The 20,396-nt window shown below is 42.2% G+C and overlaps 1 non-coding gene across 1 annotated transcript; it reads right to left on the bottom strand.

Annotated features, from left to right (window-relative positions):
• Positions 1 to 505: 505 nt before the first annotated feature.
• Positions 506 to 612, bottom strand: LOC131217872 (small nucleolar RNA R71). The gene has a single exon (XR_009157458.1). It is a non-coding gene; the product is annotated as a small nucleolar RNA R71 (small nucleolar RNA).
• Positions 613 to 20,396: the final 19,784 nt, after the last annotated feature.

Genomic DNA, 20,396 nt, shown 5'->3' with positions numbered 1-20,396 from the left:
TCTATCCATCATAGGATTAGACACCACTCGGGATCCTTAGAGTCAATTAAGGTTATGGCTACAATCAACTGATCAATCAACTTGGAAGACAACCTCAACCTCTGGTTAAGGAAGTTCAAGATGAGAATGAGGTGCATAAACACCCTCACCTCATACCTTGCGAGATTATTTACAATTGACAGGGGTGAGCATACCCTCATGTATGGTTTTTTCAGAAAATATGAGACACATGGACATCAAGCCAGGGGTGATCCAACTCCTTCCAAAATTTCATGGGCATGAATCTGAAAATTCATACTTACACTTGATAGAATTTGATGAGATCATAGCCACTCTATACTTTCCAAATGTGTCCGATGATACAATTAGGCTGAAACTCTTTTCTTTTTCTTTGAAAGAGAAAGCTAAGACATGGTTGCGTTCACTATATCCTCGATCTATTGGTAGATAGAATGACATGATAAGGGAGTTCATAAAGAAATTTTCCCCATACCATAAAGCAAACACCCTTAGAAAGTCGATCATGAACTTCGCCCAAAAGGAAGATGAAACATTCTTCTAATGTTAGGAGCAGTTCAAGGATCATTTCAGTTCATGCCCACAACATGATTTTGAAACGTGGTGCATCATGAAATTTTTCTATGATGGACCGATCTCTCCCATGCGTCAATTGGTCGAGACAATGTGCAATGGGGAATTCATTAATAAAAATGTCGATGATGTGTGGGACTACTTTGATAAGCTTGTTAAAAACACACAATCATGGAACATCTCCCCAAAATCAAGCACTATGTCTAAGCCAACTCAATACATGGAGAGGAGTAGAATATATCTCTTGAGAGAGGATGATGATATCAATGTTAAAGTGGCTAATCTCACCAGAAAACTCAAGGCCATGGAATTAAAGAGGGACAAAGCTAAGGAAACTATTTGCAGTATTTGTGCTTGCAACATTCACACAACTGAAAATTGTCCAACAATACCTGCCTTTCAAGAGGTACTAAATGAGTAATCCAATGCCGTAAATAATTACCAAAGACTTTTCAGTAGGCCTACCTGTAATACATACAATCCCAACTGAAGAAATCATCCAAACTTCAGTTAGAGAAACAGACAAACCGCTACACCTCAAGGATTCCCTAATCAAATTCCACATCAAAGGAAACCTTAGAAGGATCCAGTTTTAAAGCATCTTCAAAATCAATAACTTTTCAATCAGGGTATGCTACAAGTCTTTCAAGACCTCACAAAGGCCATATAAGGACTTGAGACTAAAAGTGCGATTGGGAATAAAAGGAGTCTTCCAGCTCAACCTCTTCCCAATCCAAAACCACAATATGAAGTTAGTGACCCGAGATCTTCAAATCAGATGGAGCAAGCAAAATCTATCACCACTCTTAAGAGTAGGAAAACCATTGACAAAACCATTCTGGTTAGAGCTGAAAAGCCTAAGGACCCAGAAGAGGATAACAATGATAGATCTAACCATGCCCCACAAGAATTAGAACCGAAACCTCAAGGGAAGCCGATTGCCCCATTTCCCCAATGATTAATTGCACCAAAACTTCTCTCTAACTCTCAGGACATTTTAGAGGTATTAAAACAAGTGACAGTCAATATTTCTTTATTGAATGCGATAAAAAAATTTCCTTCAAATGCCAAATTTCAGAAATTCCTATGCACGACCAAGAGACAGCAAAATATTCAAAAGAATATCTTTTTAACCAAAAAAAAGTGGGTGCCATCCTGAAGGAAGATGTGTTACGGAAGTACAAAGATCCCGGTAGCCAAACCATTGCTTGAGTAATTGAGAACTACCAAATTAAGCACGCACTTCTTGACTTAGGAGCGACCGTGAATCTGATCCTATACTTAGTCTATGAGCAATTGGGTCTAGGTGAATTAAAACCCACCTAGACCACGTTACAACTTGTCAATCGCTCAGTCTATATACCAAGAGGGATAATAGAGGATATGTTGGTCTAGGTTGACAAATTCTACTACGCAGTAGATTTTATCATCCTGTATACTCAACCTATCATGGACATGAGCACTCAAATTCCCATCACTCTTAGTCGCCCATTCCTTACCACTTTAAATGCAATAATTAATTACAGGAATTAAGTCATTAGCTTGTCTTTCAGGAATATGACATTAGAGTTGAATATCTTTTTCAATACAGGCAAATAGTTAGAGGATGATGATGATCTCCATGATATTAACCTGATTGACTCTTTCGTGAAAGATAGAACACTCTTAACCTTATCCTCCGACCCTCTAGAGACATGCCTGGCCCACTCCCATGATTTGGACAATGATATGATTAGGGAGACAGGGGCCATGCTTGATACCATGCTGGTACTTAAAGTTAACCGGTGGAAGCCACAATTTCAAGAATTACCCCAAATTGATGTAGTACCTCTATCGTCTAACCTCAAGGCACCGAAGCTTAACTTAAAATCTTTGCCCTCTGATTTGAAATATGCCTATTTAGGTCAAGATAAGATATACCCGGTGATGATTTTTTCCCACTTTGAGAAAGAATAAGAGAGTATGCTCATCTCTACTCTCATTGAGCATAAGTGTAAGACCCGTGTCCTAGTCCGTACTGTTCCGTTGGCTTCCGCGGTTCTTCCGGTCAAATTTCGGCAACCTTCGCACCGTATCCGGTGTTTGCGCACGATCCTAAGCCAGGTCCCGCGCACCGACATCGGCTTGATCCGAAAGTTGTATCATAGCGACCGCGTCGTCGCCGCGGTTCCAACGCCGTGACTTGCGCATCGAACCGATACCCAGGCAAGAAGATGCCGATCTGCGTTTATTCCGAAGAAACACCGCGCGTTGCGGATTTCAAGGGAATCTCTACACAATTAGTCCCATCAATCAACCATTAAATGTATCCATACATCAAGTACTACACCCATTCCCTCTTTTTCCAAAAGTCCACCATTCTTTCCACCTCACCACTCCTCTTTTCCAAATTTCAACAACAACCATACACCTTTTACAAATTTTCAACCCAAACCATCCCCCATCTCACCTCACCCATCCATATCACCCCTCTCTCTCTCATTTCTCATATCTCTCCAAGCAACCCAAGCCTCTCACGTCCAACACTTCTCTCCCAAACCACAAGTGTGGTCCACCTTCCATCTTCTATCTACACCCTCTCATCTCTCATCCCCACCATCAAAAGTCCATCAACCTCCATCAAAGTTGAAGCCAAGGAGCATTGGAGTCTAAGGGACCAAGAAGAAGGAAGATAAGGTGGGTGATTTGCCATTATTTCAAATTTTAGGGCCCACTTGTTGGTGGGACCCATTTGGATGTATGTGATTTAATCAAGAGGGCCCATAGTGGCGGGGTTCCTCTATCTCACCGTATATCTCTCTCTATCTCTCTCTTTCTCTCTTTCTTTGTAATGGTGTGGATCCCACCAATATGTGTTACATCTACCCCGTCCATCTACATCAGACGGTGTGGCCCACTCTATTGTAGGTGATGATCCACACCATCCATTGTTTGGGTGGCCCAATGCTTTTTTTAAAAAAAAATAAAATAAATATATATATATATATGTTATATTTTATATAATATATATAATATATATAATATAATATATATTATATGCACATATGATGGTGGGCCACATCTACGTGGGACCCACCATAGCAATGTGATCAGATATGTCATCCAGCGTCCAGGGGACGCTGGACGTTGGCAAGTGAAGTGTAAGGGAAGGGTGGGTACTTTAAGGAAAAAGATAAAAATAAAGGAGAGAGGGAAAGAAATGGTGAGCCACTCATGTAGGCCCCACCTTGATGCTTGTATGTAATCCAAGCCGTCCATCCTCTTCTTCAGATCATTTTAGGCGTTGAGCCGAAAAATGATCTCAATATGAGCTGATGGTGGGCCATAGCATAGCGAACAAGTTTTCTACCATTGAAATCCATCCCGATGCTTCCGTATATCAGAAAACTACTCAATATTGGTCTCGATAGACTTGTAGCGAGCCACAGGAGCCAATGAATGGTGTGGATCTTGCTGATGAGGGCCCCGCCTGTGGAAAACCACAGAAAGAAGATTTTTTTTCAAAAAAAAAAAAATCAACAAGCAGCAACTGCTGCTGTCTCTGACACAGGCGCAGGCGCTGCCTGCGCTGGACGCCCGGACGGACGGACGGGCTAGGGCTCACGGCCCCAGCTGTGGGCCCCACGTTGATGCGTTCGACCATCAGCACCGTGTATTTGATGGGTCCCCATGGACTGACCGTCCATCCCAAAAATCGGCCTTATACGGAACTCATGTGGGCCATACCATTTAAAATCATGTGAAGACATGCCAAAACATATAAGATTACTTGGTGGGGCCTACCTGAGTTTTGGATATTGCTGAAACTTGGTCTGTACCGTCATTTAGGTGGGACCCACATAATGGATGGGCTGGATTTGTGAACCACATTTCTGTGGGCCCCACATCCGCCCCAAGGTCCAAAGGTCCAATGACCTTATCAACAGGTTGGACGTTAAAATAAACGTCACAGTGGGCTCCCTGCCCACGTGACCGGCCCACAGGTTAGATGAAAAACAAACATTACGGTGGGCCCCTTCACCACGTGGCCCAACAGGTTGTATGCAAAAAAATAATAATAATAATAATAATAATAATAAATAAATAAATAAACATATCAGTGGGCCCTTGGTCCACACCACCCTGTCAACGGGTTGTATGGAAAATAAATATTACAGTGGGCCCATTTTGTGTGGCAAATAAACATTGCAGTGGGCCCTATTCAGGCCCACGTGACCTTATGAATAGATTGGGTGATAAATAAATATTATAGTGGGCCCTACCCGGGTCCACATGTCCATATGAACAGTTGGTTGGAAAATAAACATTATGTTGGGCCCCAGGTTGCTTGGAAAATAAACATTACTGTGGGCCCCGATCTGAATGACCTTAACAATGGGTTAGATGGGAAATAAACATTATGGTAGGCCCCTCATGGGACCCACTTATGTATGTGTTGTAAACCATACCCTCCATTAGAGTGGGCTCCATCATGATGCATGTGTTTCATCCAACTGTCCAACCATTTTGGAGATAATTTAAGGCCCATTTTATGAGGCCCATTGTGATGTATGCAAGCCCATGTGACTAGGCCCATGTGGATGCATTTGTGGCCCGTCATTGAGGCCTACCTTGATATGTATCTGTGAGACCCATGTATAAGGCCATTTGATGTATTAGAGGCCCAATGGGATGTACATGAGGCCCATTTCATGATTTATGTGTTGACTCTTATAACGGGCCACGCCTTGGGAGCAATGCTGGTTTGACGTCCACATTGATAATGTTGGTTAAATGTCCGCATTATAACTCTCCCCAAGGCCCACTGATAGGCCCATACTTGTGGTAAGTAGGCCGTCTAGGCCCATCTCCGTTATACACAGAGCCCATCTCTTTATATACGTTTAGTATAGATCCATGACTCATGATCATTCGCATCATATGTATGCCTGATATGAGGAGTGACCGATCATAGCATATACCTTTGGATAGACTGTTTATGGGCTCCCTGATAGGCGGAGTTATCTCATATAAGTGCATGGTATATACAGGACTGTTGCATGACTGATAGTGTGACTCATGCACTTGCATTTGTTTGATTGTAGTTACTGTATGCCCTAGCAACATCAGGGCCATAGCCTCCATAGACACATCGTGGATGGTAGGATTGGATACCGAAAATATTTGATTTTAGCATACGGGCGCCATAGATGTCTCTGGGTGAAAATCCCTAAACCCGATGGTACCAGAGGATGACTCCAACGTCGAGACCGAGTGGATATATGAGCGCACGAGGGCCGAATACCAGGAGGCCGCGTCTCCCACTGTGTCGTGGTCGGTTGGAAAGGAGTGTGGCCTTACTCGCCCGAGGGTAGGGGGCAATACTAGGCTGAGTTTGACCAGCTCGCGAATGGGTCTGCTATCGACATACCGGATAGGTATTGGCAGACTATTGGTCAGGCGGATAGTGAGGTTTCTTACGCTCACTTGAACTGTGCGGCTAGGAGAGCGACAGTGCCATTTGGAGTGTATTGAACCCCGGTGATTATCCAGAATGAGAACTGTACTGATACATGATGAGGATTGGCATGCTTGAGTTGCATCTCGCATCGCATGGCCGCATTATGGCCGATAGCATTCATATCTTGTACCGCATAGCCTTGGTACGGCTGATTGCATTCATGTGCTCATTACCATGATTTCCGCATTACTCTGACCTTGCTTTTTTAGCACGCTTATATTGCGCACATACTTACACCACCCTCTAAGCTTTCTATAAGCTTATGCACGATTGATGCGTGCAGGTGACGCCAGGACGCAGTCGCAGCCATAGTCTCGCCATAGTTGGACCGTGCAGACGAGCTTTGGAGTTTCTATCTTTTGCACTACATTGTATTTTTCCCTTTCTGTCGCATTGTACTAAAAAGTTTTTGATCATAGTGGATTTTGTGGGGGTGTTCTTGTGGTTATTGTTTGTGGGTTATGCTTTTGTTATGCTCATTATAAATCAAACTGATGATTTGAAATCCTCCTTATAGTATCCCAGGATTGGAACCTGGTGATTGGGTGCCGAGATCCGAAAATGGGGTTCTACGGAGGCTGTCGGCGCCGAATTCGGCAATCAGGAATTTTGTGAGCCCGGTTTCCGAGTTCGGGGCGTGACAATAAGGGAGCCCTTGGATGGTCGATTGTGAACCTCAAGAAAATTGACCCTTTGATTGTACTCACCGCATTTATCTAGAGGGTAATGCGAAGACCTCTCGGCAACCATAACGTAGACTAAATCCAAACATGAAGGAAGTTGTTAAGGCTGAGGTTCTTAAGCTATTAGATGTGGGTATCATATACCTGACATTCGATGGCCAATGGGTGAGTCCAACTCATGTGGTTCCTAGGAAGTCTGGAATCACCATCATAGCCAATGCCAATAATGAACTCATGCCAACTAGACTTACTACTGGTTGGAGAATGTGCATTGACTATAGGAAGTTGAATACTGTCACAAGGAAGGACCACTTTCCTTTACCCTTCATTAATCAAATCTTGGAGAGGTTAGCTGGTCACTCATAATATTGCTTCCTTGACAGGTATTCTGGTAACAATCAAATCGAAATAGCCCTTGAAGACCAAGAAAAGACCACGTTCACGTGTCCCTTTGGCACCTTTGCTTACTGAAGGCTGCCATTCGGACTGTGTAATGCCCCCACCGCCTTTCAGCGATGTATGATGAATATTTTTTCTGACATGGTATGGCAATATCTAGAGGTCTTCATGGATGACTTCTCGATTTTTGGTCCATCTTTTAACGATTGCCTAAAAAATCTTAAATGTGTGCTGAAAAGATGTGAAGAAAAGAAGTTGGTACTCAATTGGGAGAAGTGGAGAAGTGCCACTTCATGGTTCGTAAAGGAATTATTCTTAGACACATCATCTCGTCCAAGGGAATTGAGGTAGATAAAGTCAAAATTGATCTTATCTCTACCTTACATCCACCCAAAAGCATACGAAACGTGTGATCCTTCTTAGGACACGCGAGGTTTTACAAGAGATTCATAAAGGACTTCAGTCACATCTCTGATCCTTTATGTAACTTACTCTAAAAGGATGTACCATATGAGTGGACTGAGGTCAAGAAGCTTTCTCTAAGCTCAAGAGCATGTTGACTACTGCCCCAATCATGCAGCCACCTGATTGGAACATTCGTTTTGAACTTATGTGTGATGCGTCTGACTATTCTATTAGGATAATGTTAGGTCAGAAAAAATATTAGAAGCCTTACATTATTCATTACGTAAGTAAGACTCTAAATTCGGCCCAAGTGAATTATTCTACTGCAGAAAAGGAACTCTTGGTCGTAGTATTCACTTTGGATAAATTCCGATCTTATTTGATTGGATCCAAGATCATTATCTATACTGATCATGCGGCACTTAAGTATCTTCTTTCTAAGAATGATGCTAAGCCTCGCTTGATAAGATGGATCCTCCTACTCCAGGAATTTGATTTAGAAATAAAAGATAAAAAGGGAATACAAAAATGTAATGGCTGATCACCTTTTGAGACTTGACTTCCTTGATTCTCTTGAGACGGTACCTATAAATGACATGTTCCTTGACGAACAACTATTTAAAGTCTCTCATTCACCTTTGTTCGCTGATATTGTTAATTATCTTGTCATAAGTTTTATGATGACACATCGGACTGCACAAGATAAGAAGAAAATTTTACCAAGGTGCGCAATTTCTTCTGGTATGATCCTTATTTATTTAAATATTGCCTAGATCAGATTTTAAGGAGATGTGTGCGAAACAATGAACATTAGAGTATTATCTCCTTCTGTCACACTCAGGCATGTGGTGGTCACTTTTCTGCCAAAAAGACCATAGCCAAAATCCTGCAGTGTAGCTTTTATTGGCCCACTATGTTTAAGGACACTCATGATTTTTACAAAGCTTATAAGTGTTGTCAAAAATTGGGATCATTGTCCCATCGAAATATGATGCCTTTAAACCCCATTCTGATTATTAAAGTATTTGATTGTTGGGGCATCAATTTCATAGGACCATTTTCCCATTCTCATGAAAATTTATACATTCTATTAGTCATAAATTATGTCATTAAATGGGTCGAATCAAATCCTTGCCAGAACAATGATTATCAAACGGTCATTAAATTTTTAAAAGAGAACATCCTTTCCCAGTTCAGAACACCTCGAGCTATCATTAGTTATGAGGGCTCACATTTTTATAATAGGTCATTCGCGAACTTAATGAAGAAATATGGTATTTCTCACAAAGTGAGCACTCCATACCACCCACAAATAAGTGGGCAAGCTGAGATTTCCAATAGGGAGATCAAACACATTTTGGAGAAAACAGTTAACCCTGATCGAAAGGATTAGTCGATCTGATTGACTGATGCTTTATGAGCTTACCATATTGCATTTAAAACCCCTATTGGAATGTCTCCCTTTAGACTTGTCTATGGGAAGGCATGCCACTTGCTTGTGGAGTTGGAACATAGGGCCTACTGGGCTATTAAAAATCTAAATTTCAATTTGGACAATGCTGGCTCGTTACACAAACTTCAGTTGAATGAACTTGAGGAACTCTGGAATGATGCATATGAGAACTTGAGAATTTACAAGGATAGGATAAAAGTGTTTCATGACCAACATATTCTTTGAAAATCATTCACACTAGTTTAGAAAGTCCTTTTGTACAATTCTCAGTTACATCTCTTTTCGAAAAACCTCCGATCTCATCGGACCGACCCTTTCACTATTATTAATGTGTATCCTCATAGGGCTGTCAAGATAAAGAATCTAGATAATGGCAATGAATTCAAAGTAAATGGACATCGATTAAAGCCATTTGTTGAAAAATTCGATTCAGAGGACATGTCCATACCTCTTATTAATCCTATTTACCGGGGTTGATCTCCTAGTCTGAGGGAGGTGTAGGTAAGTTTATCACTTTCATAGGAGTAAGGTAGTTTGCTTCCGCTGTTTTAGGATAGTTGGCTTATACTCTATTGAGTTTTATTTTGTGCTAACCCATTTTATGTTGAAATCCGTAGAAAAGCTTCAAATCTCCTTCTTCCAAGTACTATCTTTCCAACACCATCTCCTTTATTTTCGTTGCCTCTTTTGCATTATATGCTTATTTCTTGTATATTGAGGACAATGTAGAATTTTTATGGGGGGTGTGGGGGATTAGGTAACCTAATCAATGTTTTTAAATAAAAAAAATTTCAAGGTTTTGAGTTGAAATCTATTTGAAAACAAGAAATTGTGTATTTAAGAATGCTTTGAGTACGATGAGAAGAGAGATTAGATTTTAAATTGTTCGAGCTTGATCATCTAAGTAAAATATCACTCACAGTTCTTACATTTGAATTGATTAAGAAAATTTTTGAATATCATGTTAATTTAAACCACAAGACACGTTCAATTTACTTTCGTGGAGTGTGCTTGAGTTTCTAATAGTTAGTATGTGGATCATTGTTAGATATTGAGAATTTAGTCTGGAGAACCTTATCCACCTTAAAAGATGGAAAACCAGTTAAAAAATAAGAGATCAATAAAAAGGTCATCAAGAATGAAGAATGACAACATCTTTGAGGGGAATGAAAAATATCTTTGAAACAGATATAATGTCTGAAAAAGAGGAATAAATAATGGTGATAGTTGACATAAAATCAAAAAATGAAAAAAGAATGAAAAAGGGGATAGGTTTAGAATCAGTACTTGAGTTTTCAACTAATCTTAATATGATGAACATGGCTAACATTACGAAACAAAAGTAGTCTTCTGAGAAGTAAATTGATTTTCACCAAGCACATTGGAAAACTTGATATTTGAACTTCCATTCTAATTTAATTGATAAAGAACCTACTTGATTAATTGCATAGTTGATTTGGCTCTAAGTTTTCAAGATCCGACTATCTTACTTAATTCTACTCATTCATACTTGATTGCACAAAACATTATTTTCTGAAGAAGGATTTTGAACTTGAGATTGAAGATTATTTATCACATATTTTGCTCGAGACTAGCAAAATACTGGTTGGGAGTTGTGTTGAGGGTTAAATATTGCATATTATCCCCCATTTATTTCTTAGTTTTACAAACATAATATGGCTTAATGGTATATTTTACATGTGTTTTTGTTGCAAGATAAATTTAAGAGCTTGGATTGAAAAGAATGCTAAAAGCATGGATTTAGTACTCAAAAGTCACCAAGGCAAAGAATGGACCTGTGGAGGCCAAGATTAAAGATTTCAAGGTCCTAAGATCCAAGAAAACCAAGTGGAGAAGGAAGTTGAAAGAACAGGCGCATAAATCACAAAGACTGTGTCATCAAGAACCATTCGATGACATCGAAGATACGTTTGATGACATCGAACACTGGTCGATGACATCGAATTTATGAGAGAAAATCAAGTTGGTTGCTGGACATATTGGGTGCTTTTCTCAATTAATTGAATACATGTTCGATGACTCAAAGGAAGGTGCTCGATAACATCAAAGACTGCTCGATGGCATCAAATTTATTGAAGAATTGAGGCAACTCGCTGGACTGTTTTGGACACATTTTTGATGACTCAAAGACCTGTTTAATGGATCGAAGCTTCACTCGGTAACATTGAAGGACGATTCGATGATATAGAGACTTACGTAGTGTGAAAGAAGAAAAGGCGCGACTTCCAGATTCAAACCCCTTCGATGAATAGGGGTTCCTAGGCACTTTTTAGGATATTAAGGGTTTGGAAGAGCAGAGCAAAAGGGCGGAGCCACTTCCAAAGAGTTCTTCTTCACTTCTCCTTAATTTTTAATTCTTTCTTCTAGGGTTTTTAATCCAATCATATCTATAGTTAGCTAGATCCCTTAACTAGGGCTAAGGAGTGAAGCTTTTAGCATGGTTGGGATGTTTTTATTATATGATTCTTGTTATTATGAAACTCCTTTGATTCTAGTTTGATATTTAAGGAATACTTTTAGGCCCATGTGATATATTTGAGGCCCAGGTGCAGGGCCCACCGGTTGTGTATTCAAGATGTCCACATTGTAACCTTCCCTTAGGCCTTGTTAGGCCCATTCTCATCGAGGCCGATTTTTATGGCCGATTGCCGATTCCAATCATCGTGGCCGATTGTCGATTCTAATTTTCATGGCCTATTACCGATTCCGATTGTCGATTTTGATTTTTATGGCCGATGGCTGATTCCGATTGTCGTGGCCGATTGTCGATTCTGATTGTCATGGCCGATTGTCGATTTCAATTTTCATGGCCGATTATCGATTCCAATTGTAATGGTCGATTGCCAATTCCGATTGTCATAGCCAATTACCGATTTTCATGTCGTGGCCGATTATCGAGGCCGATTGTTGAGGCTGATTCTGATTTCGATTTGTCGAGGCAGATCCCGATTGTCGAGGTTGATTGACAAGGCTCAATGTGAGGTATATGCGACCCGTATTTGAGGCCTATTGTGATGTGCATTCGGCCCATGTTTGAGACCCAATGTAATGTATATGCAGCTTATACTTGAGGCCCATTATGATTGTATTCAACCCATGTTTAAGGTCCAATGTAATATATATGAGGTCTATGTGATGAGGCCATTGGGATGCATTTGAGGGCCAAGCGATGGAGTCCATTGTGATATATGTTAGGCCCATGTAAAAGGCCTATTGTGATGTGTATTAAGCTCTTAAGTGAGGCCCATGGTGTTGTATATTTGGCCCTTGTGTGAGGCCATGGGTCCACTATATGTTAGGCTCTATGTGGGCCATTCCTTGGGGGCAATGTTGGTTAAATGTCCACATTGTCGAGGTCGATTGTCGGTGCCGGTTATTAATACCGATTATGAGTATGTGACAGCATAGCATCATGATACATGCCCATACGCATCATCTGCATATTTGTTATGAGATGTGGTTGACCATTGCATATGTCATTGGGCAAGTTGTTATGAGATTCCCTGATAGGCGGAGGTTATCTCACATGAGCGCACGGTATGCGTAAGATTGATGCATGACTGGATTGTATGACTCATGCATCTTGCATTGTGTGTTGTGATGACTATACACACTAGCGACATCAGGGCCGTAGCCTCCACATGCATATCGTGGATGGTCAGATGGAACACCAAAAATGTTTAGTTCGAGCATCGGGCTGCCATAGATAGCCTTTGGTGAAAATTCCTAAATCCTCTTGGTACCAGAGGACGCCCCAACGTCGAGACCGAGTGGATATATATATGAGCGCATGAGGGCCGTATACCTGTAGGCTGTGTCTCCCACTATGTCGTGCTCGGTTAGGAGGGGGTGTGGCCTTACCCGCCTAAGGGAGTAGGCATAGCCAGGCTAAGTTTGACCAGCTTGTGAATGGGTCCGCTATCAATGTACCGAGTAGATATTGGCTAACTACTAGCCAAGCAGATAGTGAGATCTCTTCTACTTACCCAGTTGTGCGCTTGATGGGGCAACAAGCTAGTGTAGAGTATACTAGACCCCGGTGATGATCCAGAGAGGAACCGTACTAATATGTGGACTTATTAAGCAGGAGTTGCATACTCATTCATTCATTCATTCCTTATCCACTCGGGCTGGTGGTGCGCAACTATTTGTTACGTGTACTTTCGCAATGGCTAGGATTTCGATTGGAGACGGCAACTAACCTGAGATCAGGAGTTTACCGCATTGAGTCTGACTATCCAAATTTAGGTATGGGACTGGTTTGAATAGAAATCCCTTGTGATGGACCCCATAAACTGCGATACTGCATACTATTATCCCGACTTCACACTCTAGCATGGTCATTCCATTTGCACCGCATATTACATTACATTCGCAGCATATGGCATTTTGGGTTACTGTGTTTCTACATTTATATGGCCTAGATACGGCATCTGATATTTGATTCTTTATGACTCTTCATTTGCATAACTGATCTGTATTGCGTACTCTAATATCGTATGATTTTTGAACTTGCCAGTATTTTTGATATTGTATGATATATGGGCTTGTTAGAATTTTCGCTTTGATTACTCTGATATTGCTTACTTGGCACTTACTTTGTGCACACACTTTCACCACCCTCTAAGCTTTCTATAAGCTTATGCACGATAGATGCGTGCAGGTGGCATTAAGTCGCCGTAGTGTTGAGCTTAGAGCATGCAGCGGACTTCTGGAGCTTTGGTTTTTAATATATGTATTTCCCTTTCAGCACTGTATTCAAATGTTTATATTAGTGGATATGTGATGATGATGTTGCCTTTGTGATTTGGGTATACTTGTGGTTATGCTTCTTACAAGTAAAATGTACATTGGAAAACCCTCTTTGTAGGATCCCAGGATCGAAATCTGGCATATGGGCGTTGGGAGCCGAGAATGGAATACTACAGAGGCTGTCGACACCGGATTCGGTGATCGAGATTCCTGTGAATCCGATTTTCAAGTTTGGGGCGTGACAGAAGATGGTATTAGAGCATAACTTGGGAATACATGAAGATAACATTACATATCTACTGATAGCTACCCTTTACTCTATAATTGTTGAGAACTTAGAATGATTAGATCCCCGAGTTCGAATAACTTAAAGATTTTTTGATATAGCTCCCTATCATTGAGATTGCGAGGCTGCATAATATTTCAGTTTTGACCGTCTCTAATCCGGGGTCTGATGTTTAGAAGGATCACTATAGTGTTGATGATTATCTTAGAAGAGCAAGGTTGAGATTAGAGAGCGCTATCTTCAGTAGAATGATTGTGCCTTGGCTAATATTCTAGATAATGGTTCCTCTTCTCTTGTCTATTCAGTAAATTTTAAGGATGAAATTTTTATTAGAAGGAGAGAGCTGTGAGACCCGTATCCTAGCTCATACCGTTCCGTAGGCTTCCGCGGCCCTCCCAGTCGAATTCCGGTGACCCTCGACCTGTATCCGACGTTTACGCGTGATCCTAAGCAGAGTCCTGCATATCGGAGTCAACTCGACTCGAAACTTGTACCCTAGCGACCGCGTCATCGCCGCGATTCCAACACCGTGACTAGTCCATCGATCTGATACCCGGGCCAGGAGGTGTGGGCCCACATATTTTTTGATGAAACACCGCGCATTGTGAATTCTGAGAGAATCTCTACGACACATCACATCAATCCATCAATCAAGGTCAAGTACACAACCTTACCAAGCCCATCCCTCTCTCATTCCCCAAGTCAACTCTCTCTTACACAACCCATACCTATCCCATTCATTTCTTATCTCAAGTCAACAAGCACCATGCCATCTCATCTCATCACTCCACCTCACCACTCCTCTCTCTCTCTCTTCTTTTTCAAGCAAACCCCATGAGACTCCAACGTCCAAGTAAGCTCCCCATGAGAGAAGCTTTGTGTGGCCCGCCTCCCTACCACTCGATCCATCCCTTCAAAGCCGATCTCAACCGTTAAAATCCACCCCCTGGAGCTCTAGATCGCATCGGTGGAAGGAGGAGTCTGAAAAGATCAAAGGTGGGGTGATCTTTATTTTTCATTTATTTAAGGGCCCATATTTGGTGGGACCCATCTTGATGCAATGTATAGGGAGGGCCCATAGTGGCGGGGTCCCTCCCCTCCTCACGTTACTCTCTCTCTCTCTCTCTCTCTCTCTCTCTCTCTCTCTCTCTCTCTCTCTTCATTTTGTGGCCCACCTTGATGTTAATCCACACCCTCCGCCTGTGTAGGCCACCGTGATATATATATTATTCCACACCATCTAGATGCCCTGGACGGTGGTACCCACCTGAGATTAGTGATGTCCAGCACGTGGGCCACCTTGTTTTTTATATTATGTCCCTACCGTCCATCTGGACGGTGGGCCAGCAGCCACACACACAGCTGTAGCTGCTGTGGTAATGACGTCAACAAGTTCTGTGGGTCCCACAGCTACACAGCAGCAAGCAGCTGTTGTGGTATTGACGACAATAATTTCTGTAGGGCCCATGTAACTCTTAGACGTCAGCAACGGTGGGCCTTGATCACGAAGTGCGTGCCATATCTAAACCGTCCATTCATTTTGACGTGGCCCACATGATATATGTGTGAGATCCATACCTTTCGCTGCTGTATGGGATTCCACCATGATGTACTGGTTTTAAATCCACTCCATCCGTCGACATGGGACCCACCTTGAATGTATATCCAAGCCATCTGTCTGCTGCTTGTAGCAGATAACTGGATGGACGTCAGCAAGTTCTGCTGCTTAGATCATCTAGACCGTCCGTTAAAGGATGTCCAGAGCTGGATGCTGTTATATATACTATATAATAATATTTATATATTAATATAAGCTAATATAAATCCGGTGGGCCACACGTGGGACCCACCAATGTATGGGTTTTATCCACCATCCATCTGGACTAGAACCTGTAGATGTATTTAATCCACACCGTCCAGTGGTCTGGACGGTGGGGACCACTGAAATGTATGTGTTTCTTCGGCCGTCCATCCATCTTGCAGCACATGGACGTGGGTCCCACCTGTTGCAATTGTTTCACCCATGTGGGTCCCACATGCTGTATCTGCACCCTCCAGCAGATCTGGACGGTGGGCCCTACCAAATGTATATGTGTTTTATACACTCCGACCATATGTCATGGAAGTGGGCCCCACACATGTGGGGGTGGGACCCACCTGATGAATGCATTTTATATCCACAGTGTCCGTCCATCAAAGACATCCAAAGCCTAGACGGTTTGATGATATATATATTATTATATTATAATACATGATAATATATTATTATATTATATATATGTGTGTGGTAGGCCCCACGTGGGACCCACCTTCCTCCACCATCCATTGGACATGCTATGTGGGGCTGCCTTGATGTGTGGGTATGATCAAACCATCCAGGGGCCCACCTTAGTATATGTGTTGTATATCCCAGCCGTTCATCCATTTGGTGGGATGTGGGACCCACTCCACACGTGTTGCACATGTGGGGGTGGGGTCCACCTCGATGTATACCTTCTGTACCCACACCATCCATCCAATTGGTGAGCCATCTTAAGGCTTGAGAATTAAAATGAAGCAAATCTGATAATCAAGTGGACCGCACTACAGAAAACAGTGTGGAGATTGAACGTCCACCATTGAAACCCTTTGTTGAGTCACAGAAGTTTTTGATCAGTATGATATTTGTTTTTTTTTATTTAACTCAAGTCTTTGTGATCGTATGATCTGGTTGGACGAAAAATGCAATGGTGTGCCCCACGAATTTGAAACGGTGGAAATCATTATCTCCACTATTATTGTGGTATGGTCCAGATGATCATTCTAAGGGATTTATTTTTGGTAATGTTCTAAAATGACCTTTAATTGATGTGTGGGCCCCACCTTGATGTGATGTATGTTGGGCCCATTTGAGAGCCCCTTTATGATATATTTGAGGCCCACATGATGCGGCCCAATTTGATGTATTTATGGCCCACATGATGCGGCCCGACTTGTTGTATGTGAGGTTCATTGGTTCGGCCCAATGATGCGACCCACCGTGATGTGTATGTTATCCTGACCGTTCTTTGGCTGGACCGCTGGTAGGCCCAGCTGTGATGAGTGGGCCCACTTGATGCATGTGCAAGGCCCACCTGTGATGTATATTTGAGGCCCACCTGTTATGTATTTACGGCCCATGTGTCGTGGCCCATCGTGATGTATATTAAGCCCGTATGAGCGGCCCATTGTGATAAAATTTTTGGGCCATGCATTGGGGATCACTGTGATATATCTGAGGCTCAAGAGTTGTGGCCCATCGTGATGTATTTGAGGCCCAGTTATGAGGCCCATAGTGATGTATATGCGGCACAGATATGAGGCCCATTATGATGTATTTGTGGCCCATTTGGCAAGGCCCACACTATTGTATACATGGCCCACTGTGATGTCTTCGTGACCTTTGGCGAGGCCTGACGTGATGTATACAGAGGCCCATTTGATGTATTTGAGGCCCAGGTGTAGGGCCCACCTGTTATGTATTCAAGGCCCGATGTGGTGTGATTTTGCCATGATGTAATGTAATGATGTATATGTGGGCCCCTCCTTGGGAGTAATGTTGGTTAAATGTCCACATTGATGGGCAGTGATGGTTTAATGTCCACATTGTGACCTTTCCTTAGGCCTTGTTGGACCCATTCTCATCGAGGCTGATTTTCATGGCCGATTGCTGATTTCGATTTTCATGGCCGATTGTCGATTTTAATTTTCATGGCCTATTGTCGATTCCGATTGTCGCGGCTGATTGCCGATTCTGATTTTTATAGCCAATGGCCGATTCTGATTGTTATGGCCGATTGCCAATTCCGATTGTCATGACCGATTGCCGATTTTGATTTCTATGGCCGATTGCCGATTCCGATTGTCGTGGTCAATTGTCGATTCCGATTGTCATGGCCGATTACCAATTCTGATGTCATGGCCGATTATCGAGGCTGATTGTTGAGGTCAATTTCGATTCCGATTTGTCGAGGCAGATCCCGATTGTTGAGCCTGATTGACGAGGCCCAATGTGAGGTATATGCAGCCCATATTTGAGGCCCATTGTGATGTGCATTCGGCCCATGTTTGAGGCCCAATGTGATGTATATGCGGCTCCTATTTGAGGCCCATTATGATGTATATTCAGCCTGTGTTTAAGGCCTAATGTGATCTATATGAGGTCTATGTGATGAGGTCATTGGGATGCATTTGAGGGCTAGGCGATGGAGCCCATTGTGATATATGTTAGGCCCATATGAAAGGCCCATTGTGATATGTATTAAGCTCTTGAGTGAAGCCCATGGTGTATTAAGCTTAGGATTGATGCATGACTGGATTGTATAACTCATGCATCTTGCATTGTGTGTTGTGATTACTGTACGCCCTAGCGACATCAGGGTCGTAGCCTCCACAGGCATATCATAGATGGCCAGATGGGACACCGAAAATGTTTGGTTCGAGCATCGGGCTGCCATAGATAGCCCTGAATGAAAATTTCTAAATCCTCTTAGTACTAGAGGATGCTCCAACGTCGAGACCAAGTGAATATATATGAGTGCATGAGGGTCATATACCTGTAGGCCGAGTCTCCCACTGTGTCGTGGTCAGTTGGGAGGGGGTGTGGCGTTACCCACCTAAGGGAGTAGGTATAGTTAGGCTGAGTTTGACTAGCTCATGAATGGGTCGGCTATCGACGTGCCAGGTAGATATTGGCTAACTACTAGCCAAGCGGATAGTGAGGTCTCTTCCACTTACCCAGTTGTGCGCTTGATAGGGCGACAAGCTGGTGTAGAGTGTACTAGACCCCGGTGATGATCCCAGAGAGGAACCGTACTGATATGTGGACTTATTGAGTAGGAGTTGCATACTCATTCATTCATTCATTTACTATCCACTCAGGCTGGTGGTGCATGCGCAACTATTTGTTACGTGTACTTTCACAATGGTCAGGATTTCAGTTGGGGCCCGCGACTAACCTGAGATTAGGAGTTTACCACATTGAGTCTGACTATCCAAATTTAGGTATGGGACTGGTTTGGATAGAAGTCCATTGTGATAGACCCCATAACCTGCGATACTATATACTATCATCCCGACTTCACACTCCAGCATGGTCATTCCATTCGCACCGCATATTGTATTACATTCGCAGCATATGGCATTTTGGGTTACTATGTTTCTGCATTTATATGGCCTAGATACAGCATCTGACATTTGGTTCTTTATGACTCTTCATTTGCATAACTGACCTGTATTGCGTACTTTGATATCGTATGATTTATGAACTTGCCAGTATTTTTGATATTGTATGATCTATGGGCTTGTTAGAATTTCCGCTTTGATTACTCTGATATTGCTTACTTGGCACTTACTTTGTGCACACACTTTCACCACCCTTTAAGCTTTCTATAAGTTTATGCACGATAGATACGTGCGGTGGCGTTAGATAACAGCAGTGTTGAGATTTAAGCATGCAGCGGACTTCTGGAGCTTTGGTTTTTAATATATGTATTTCCCTTTCAGCACTGTATTCAAATGTTTATATTAGTGGATTTGTGATGATGATGTTGCCTTTGTGATTTGGGTATACTTGTGGTTATGCTTCTTACGAGTAAAATGTACATTGGAAAACACTCCTTGTAGGATCTCAGGATCGTAATCTGGCATATGGGTGTTGGGAGACGAGAATGGGATACTACAGAGGCTGTCGGCACCGGATTCGAAGATCGGGATTCCTGTGAATCCAATTTCCGAGTTTGGGGCGTGACATCTTGGATGACCATTCACCGCTTGCTCGACCTCCTGGATGGCTATCGACCGCTTGGTCTATTATTTGGGTCGATTGCTTGGTTTACTTTTGAATTCCTCACAAATGCTACTTGTCTTATCATCCTATTAATTGTGATTTCGTAAAAATCTCTCCAAGCATCCTTGGAGATTTTTAGTCTGCAATATCTTTATCTTGTTATAACACGTGTACTTTCCAATTGGGTCTCCTAAGAGCAATCAAGAATATGATACAAAAGCTTCATTTTGGGACCATATATTAAAACAAGCTCATGTAAAAACAAATCGATAGCTTGGATATATGAATGACACAACGAGGTGGGCCCCACGGTCAGGGTCTCACCCACATTACTAGTTCCAAGGCCGCAACCATATGTTTCTATTAAACTGCATAACAATGGCTATCACCATTAGAAATTTCCATGGCCCAATGTAAGAAAATATAAGTCATTGATAAGGTCATAAAGAGCTAAGAGAAGGGAAAAAACAAATATCAACTTGATCCGAGACTTCTTACAC

Source organism: Magnolia sinica, chromosome 10, assembly GCF_029962835.1.
Source record: "Magnolia sinica isolate HGM2019 chromosome 10, MsV1, whole genome shotgun sequence".
Classification (NCBI taxonomy): domain Eukaryota; kingdom Viridiplantae; phylum Streptophyta; class Magnoliopsida; order Magnoliales; family Magnoliaceae; genus Magnolia; species Magnolia sinica.
Note: the sequence above shows the minus strand (reverse complement) of the source record. Positions and strands in the feature narration are given on the sequence as shown.